Source organism: Octodon degus, unplaced genomic scaffold, assembly GCF_000260255.1.
Source record: "Octodon degus isolate 3935 unplaced genomic scaffold, OctDeg1.0 scaffold00066, whole genome shotgun sequence".
Lineage (NCBI taxonomy): Eukaryota > Metazoa > Chordata > Mammalia > Rodentia > Octodontidae > Octodon > Octodon degus.
The window spans coordinates 3330696-3338169 of record NW_004524642.1 but is presented as its reverse complement, the minus strand read 5'-3'; the positions used below and the strand labels follow the sequence as shown (position 1 = coordinate 3338169).

The following is a 7474-nucleotide window of genomic DNA, read 5'->3' as shown; positions in this document are numbered from 1 at the left end:
GATGCCCCTGATTTGCCTTTGTTGTCCAGAATTGCCTTTGCTATTTTAGGTCTTTTCTGGTTCCAAATGAATTTGAGGAATGTTTTCTCTACATCTTTGAGGTATGTTAATGATATTTTCATTGGGATTGCATTAAATCTGTAAAGAAGTCTTGGGAGTATGGCCATTTTTACAATGTTAGTATTTCTTTTCCATTTTCTGATATTCTCTTCAATCTCTTGTTTTTACAGGGTATTGTAATTTTCATTATACAGATTTTTTATATCCTTTGTTAGATTAAGTATTTCATTTTGGGGGATGATACCATGAAGGGTGTGATTTCCCAATTTCTCTCTCTTATGGTTAGGATAGATATATAGCTACACTCTCTTAATTCAAGGAATAGAGGGATTTATTCTAATAGTGTTTGTAAATAAGATGTCATGTCTGCATCTTGCACAACAAATAACCACTAGGAAGAATGTATGCAATGCGTTAATTATTGAAACTGTCCTACCAATTTGATTTGAAACTGTCTCATTGCTATTTGTTTCTCAATAAAATTATGGAAAAAATTCTCTCTGTGAGTTTGTTGCTAGTATATAGGAATGCTGTTGATTTTTGAGTATTAACTTTGGGAAAAGTTTTCAATTAACAATAATCGCGCCTCGGATAAGCCTCCTTGGCTACGATACTGTCACTGCTCAAAGCCTGAGTATTAATTTTGTATCCTGCTATACTACTAAATCTGGATATTAAGTCTAGAATTCTTTTAGTGGCATTTTCAGGATCTTATGTGTAGAGTATCATGTTTTCTGCAAATAATGATAATTTAACTTCTTCCTTTCCTATTCTTATCCTTTTTTGTTTGTTGCTCTTGTCTAATTGCTTTGGCTAAAATTTCCAGAACTATATTGAATAGGAGTGGTAGTTGCCACTTGCCTTTTTCCTCATTTTAGAGTGAAAGCTTTGAGTTTTTGATAATTTAATATGATATTAGCTATTGGCTTGTCATAGATATCTTTATTAGGATTGAGATAAAGACCACCTGTTCCAATTTTCTGTAGGGTTTGCATCATGAATAAGTGTTAGACTTTGTCAAAAGCTTTTCTTTTTTTTAACTTCAGAAATTATTTCTGATCTGATTTCCTCTATACCTTTCTGCAGTTGTTTCTTTACTTCAGACACTATTATTTCAGAGATTTCAGGTGTGTGATTTCCAATTTCTTCTATGCTAGTGTCTCCTGCATTTGTTCTCGGTGGGCTCGGGGCCTGAGACTGCATTTTGTTCCTTCTCTTTGTCATTTTGTATAGCACTGTCTTCTGACCTTTGGTGTAGAGATTTGGTAGAGTTATTACCTTAGCCCCACGTCTGGACCTACCAAGTTCAAATGCATCCAGGTGGGTGTCGCTTGGAATAAGATGCTATTTAATTTTGTTCTTCCATTGCTAATATTTTTCTACATATGCTTTAATGATTTTTTCTTTACAATTAGTTTTGCACAATTTCATTTTTGTATACCTTGGTATGATTTTATTCATATTTCTTGTGCAAAAGGGTCATTTTTCTTGGAAATGTGGTGCTATAATTTTAACTAAATTCATAAATTTTCAATGTTTAAATATTTATTGCCTATTCCCCTCTACTTTGAGAATTCTAATTATATGAATGTAAGTGGCTTGACTTTGGCATTGAGTAAACTATTATATGACCAATCTGTAAACTCTTTCTTCTTCATGTTTATTTTAGACAATTTTTATTTTTATATTCATTTAAGTTTGTAATTTTTTCCAATGTGCAACCTATTATTAATCTCATGTTATGTATTCATTTCAGAAATATTTTTCCAGAATTCACTATTTCTTATATCTTTCACATTTCAATATTTGTCTACAATTTTTTTGATTTGCTATAGTTATTATTAATTCTAAATAAAGTTAATGAGTTAAAAAAGTTCAGCATGTCTCAAACAGATTCCTTTGGACCTTAAAAAAACCCTCTTTTCTTGCATCTATTGAAATGATTATGTGAGTTTTGTCTTTTCTCTGTTGGTATGGTGTAAGAGACCAGACATAGACTCCAAAGAGCTACATCATGACCATCCCAGGCACGCTAAGGAGCATGAACATTCCCATCCCTGGGCTATATTCTAATGCTAATCAAGCTGAAAGTTCACCCCAACTGCCCCACAGATATTATCAACTGGTAGGGCAGAGAAAGGGGACACACGTGGGGTAGCAGGAAATATAGAAAACAATCTACACCAACGTCCTTTATATTTTTAAAGTTTAAAACCTAAGTTGTAGTTTGAGAAGGCAATTTCAAATGCACATTATCCATTTAGGTAAATTTACTGATGTTTCAGTCAATGTGTATCTTCAGGAGATTACCTGAAAATATGACAAGCAGCCTTCACAAGATCAAAATTATTTAGTGGGAAAACAAATATAAAGCTTTCTATAATAGCTGGAAAAATTAACATCCTAAAGTTTAGTTTCCTCATCTCTGAAATAAAGAGGATAGCATGAACGATTTCCTAATGCTTTTTGTTCAAAGAGTTTATGATTTGATTATGTTAATTACATAGAATTTATTAACATTGAGTGTTAATTAAATTCAAGGCTCTTTACAAATTCTAATGATAGTAGTTTAAAACTGATTTTTGTCTCTAAATATCACAGAAGCAATTGGTGAAATGGGGCCTAGAAATTAATTGAAATATGAATCTCCTCACACAATTTTAGATATAAAAATAGTAAGCAAATTTTTGTTCTCTGAGAAGTGATAATCTAGTGTGAAAAATTTAATTTCATTAACCTGGGGCCTTTTCTCCTCTTCTACAGAGTTATACCATGCAGAGTTCTGGGGTTTTTTATCATGGACTGTAAAGCCAGGATGGGCCCTGATATGCAGTTACAATTCATATTTATTAGTTTAAAAAGACTAGGGTCCTTGTCTGCATGGCTTCCTTGGACCCCGTGACCATTTGCTGTTTCCTTGCCTTGTGTGGGCTGCAGATGATCAGCACAAAAGTTCCAGTGTGAATAGTCTCCACAGTAGGTTTATGGTAGCTGGAGCACATGAGGTTATAAAGACAAGAACCAAGGGGCTGTATGTCACGAAATTAAACCCGCCACATCAGTTTGTGCTTTTTTGCAAAGTTTAGGTGACAGTTTAAAATTGTGCACACAAATAGTACTGTTTTTGTGAGTTGGCTAATATGTTTTAGAATTTTGTTTTTTATTTAGTGTAGACCTTGTAGAAGACTGAACCCTGGGCTTCCTTTGCCCCTAACTGAAGCACGGAGAGCAAAAGGAAGCTAAGTGTCCTACGCAACAGAGCAGGGGCTGCAGCTGTTTGGCAGATCCCTGGTAGGACAAAGCGTAGGTAGGAGGAGTCCCTGGACTATGGGGAAGCTATGCCACATTCTGCACACAAACTCCAGAGAATGTTTTAGAAAGGAGAAAATGATGGGGTTTGGTGGAAAAATTTGTGAAATAGTATTAATTTGAAATAAACCTTGAAATATGCATAAAAACTCAGAGAAATGTTTTTAAAGAATGAAAATGCCAGCTTTCTACATATTAGTTTAGTACTGAATGCACCAAACACAGCTTGTTTTAGGAGCTACCTTGTAAAATTGTGTTTTAACACAGCTAGTCTGGTTTCTCCAGTTAGGCTGTGTGTGAATAAGGAAAAATGGAAAATAACTCACTATCACTGTAAAGTAAGTTGATAGTGCATTAACTGAAGGTATATAACATATTCTTCTATTATTATTATTATTTTTTTGTACAGGGTCAATAGGGTCTACAGAGTCTCACTACACAGATTGGACTCATATTGATTCTTCTGTGTTTAGCCTCTCAAATGCTGGGATTACAGGCACCCTTCACCATGCCCAGTCTCAGATGCCATCTCAGCACACCCTGGGGGTGGGGGCAGGGCTGACATAGCCAGGGATCAAACCCCTGGCACCTGTGTCTACCTAAGCAGGTGCTTTCGTCTGCTGAGCTATTTGGCCAGCCCTAGAACATATTGTGAGAAAATAATTGTTAAGAACTCTGCAAACCTAGATGGGTTGTGGTTTTAATATCTTCTCTGATGAGTTATGCAGTGGAAGATAGATAATAGCAGGCAGAAAATTGCTGTGGTTTAGCCTATAGTTAAAATAACTTTGATCCTGTCTTTTATAGCTTTATGAGTAGTGGGGCAAAGAAGAGCCCCTCATTGGTTTCCTATGCATATGTATGTGTTTCTAGTATATGAACTAGAAGATTGAGCATTGAAATATAGATCTAGTTACTTTTAGGTGTTTTGTTCAGGGTCAGAAGCTTTCATTTGAGAATGGCTTTTTAATCTTGTTGCATTTCTAATTAGCCCTGTGATCTGGGGCAAGATCTTTGATTTCTCTGAGTGTTATCTTATTTTGAGGGGTTGGATTAATGCTCACTTTGAGAAAAAAGATTAGGCTTAAAACCTTCTAGGCTACCAAAAGTTTGGGTAGTGCTGTGTTCAGGTTCTTTCCTTGGCTAGATGTTTGTTGTCCTTCTTCTGAAGCCAAGTCCGGACCGTGGACCTGGATAGTTTGGCTGACGGCAGAATACTTTCCCTGATCTCCCCTTCCTTAATGTAGGTTTCAACTCTGATGACCTAATTTGGTCAATATCCCAACATTTCTCCTAGCATTGCAATATCACGATTATATGCAAAGTTTTAGAAAAGCCGGCACTTTAAATATCAACTAATATATAAGTTTCTAAGGTAGAACGACAATGCAAAGCAATATAGTAAGAGATCCAGGGTATAATTCCTCTCATAAGAAAAGTGAAAGTGTTTTGCTATATGTGAAGCATCAATAATTCAAATTTCTATATGTGAGTCTTCCTACGTAGATACAAATTTTGAGTTTTCACATGTGTAAATGAAAAGGCTTTCTCATTTTGTCTCCATTTTATTTTTCTCCTTCAGAGATACTCAAGTGCTCTTCTATGCAACATGATTCCTCGCAGGCTGAAATACTTGCTAGCGTAGTGAGTCAATGTCTGCATTCTGTGTAATCAGCTTGTTGAACGTGTCTTAAATGGCACTGAGTTAAAAGGAAGTTCTGGGTTTTCATATGAGGGGAGAATGTAGATGTTTTACCTTTGGTTCTACCCTAGGATCAGCTATTTTTCACTCAGTAAGCTTAACAAAAACAAAAATGTACAACAAGAACAAATACAGAAGCAAATTAACATAAAGCAATGCAAATGGTAGAGAATTTCAAAACAAGAGTAGAAAACAAATGATGGTTGTTATATTACATATTGTTATCAGCAAATTTGTTGCCTAGATTACCAGATATAGAATTAAACACTAACTCTTCTTTTCAGCAAACCTTAATTTTTCTTTTTCCTTTTTATTTTTTAATTTATTTTAAAGAGTATAATAATAATAGATAAGACATGAGAGACAGCACACATTTAAAAGAACAAGTGTTAGTCAAAGTAAAAATTTTATTTTATTTATTTATTTTTGTATTTTAGAGAAGGGCCTACAGGGTGTTCAGGGTCTCACTACTTGATTGGACTCCTAGTGATTCGCCTGTTTACAGCCTCCCAAGAGCTGGGGTTATAGGTACACGCTACCACTCCCAGTCTCCAAAGTAAAAATTTTAAACATTAATTGCTACTTTCAAAAAAACTGACAGAAATCAGTAATACAATCACCTCAGCTCCCCTGTGTATATGCTTACATGATTTTTTGCCCTTCAAACTTTTTTTTTTTAAATGTAGCTTGCACAGGGTTCTCGACGCAGTTCAGACTCATAGTGACCCTCCTGTTTTCAGCCTCCCCAGCACTGGGATGACAGGCGTGTGTAACCATGCCCAGCCTCCCCTTCAAGCTTTTTAATGTAGATAACATATAACATCAAATTTTTAGTGACAGTGACATGTCATTACATTTGTATATTTTTCTAACCTGATTTAGAAAGTGTGTAAGTTAGCTCTGAGAGGAGGGCGTGTGAAATTCACCGCCTTTGCTCCATTTGACCTTGATCCTTGGGAAGTATTAAGTTCTCACTATAGTGGAAATTCAAAACTTTGATTGTCTCTGTAACAACAGAAGTTACATGGTCATTCTGGAATTATTACGTATTTATAGTGTGCAGATTACTTGATATTTATAGCCCTAATTTAATAGTAAATGCACAGTTTCCATGCTGCAAAGGGGTATTAAAATCATGGGAACTATGGAAATTAGATTTATTTGGGCCTCTTTGGCTGCCTGAATTCCACAAGATAAATGCCAGATTATTTTTTATTGCCAGACCCATACTTAAGGAAACCATGAAAAATTTGGAATTTCCTAAATAACTGTCACAAAGATACAGTTCAATTTAGATTCTGAGAATGCATTATTACACAGTTTCCCCTCCACCCCAAACACTACTGTCTTGCTTTGCCTACACCCCCAGTATCTCTGCTATTTTTGTCATATGCATAGTGTATAACTCTAAAGATGTTATGACCATGGGTCCCCTGTTTTATTATTAAGCAAAGCCATAAATAAATTTTTCCATCTTAATATTTACTTATTGCAACTTGATTAATTTTATTGTGCTTCTTTCTTTTTTATTTTAAAGAGAAAGAAGAAAACAAAATTTCAAAACAAGATAATGGAAGGATATTCCTCAGCTATAAAAAAAGGTAAAGTTGAGGTTTTTACAGGTAAATAGATGCAACTGGTGCCTATACTCATAAATGAAGTAAATCCGAACCACATGGGTAAACCTTGTATTGTCTCCCTAGTGTAAGAACCTGAAAGAGCACATAAGATCTGAAAGGCACAATAGATACTGTGAAATGGAAAGAAATGTCAAAGGGTGGAGCAACTGGGATGAGGGAAAGGAGAGAAAAAAGAAAGCAGGAAGGGAAGAGGAAATATATTTGCATATATACAGGAGAGGTTGGGTAATTGTACTGCTAATTTCATCTGGTCTATTTAAAAACAACAACAACAACAAAACAACAACAACAACAACAACAACAACAACAAAAAACGCTTTCAGACATTAGCCTCCCTCAAAAGGCTGAATGCAGCAGTTGTACAGGCCATTTGGAAGACAGACTGAGTTAAAAACAACTTTTAGGATATTCTGCGCACAGGTGAGCTTTAAGTCATAATGCGTCCTCTTGGTGTAGCACATTTACAGCAGGAGTGCAGGCTGGAATGAGGGCTGCATCATGTCTAGCAGTGAGTTGTGCTCCTCGTGTGGAAGTACAGAGAGAAAATGATTCTCAGATTGAGAACTCACAGTACAAACATAAATCAAGCAAAACTGCATGGTTATGCATCGATTACACTATCTCACTGAGCTTTCAGAGAGCTTTCAGAGGTCTTCATTACATCTAATAGAGATTACCTGTAGAAGTATAAGATGTATGTCTTGGGCTGGGGAGATGGCTCAGTGGATTAGGCACTTCCCTGGCAAGCGCAAGTGCCTGAGTT

General features: G+C 35.6%; 1 pseudogene; it reads right to left on the bottom strand.

Moving 5' to 3' along the window:
• Window positions 1–530: 530 nt before the first annotated feature.
• LOC111817683 lies at window positions 531–691 on the bottom strand (annotated as a pseudogene).
• Window positions 692–7474: the final 6783 nt, after the last annotated feature.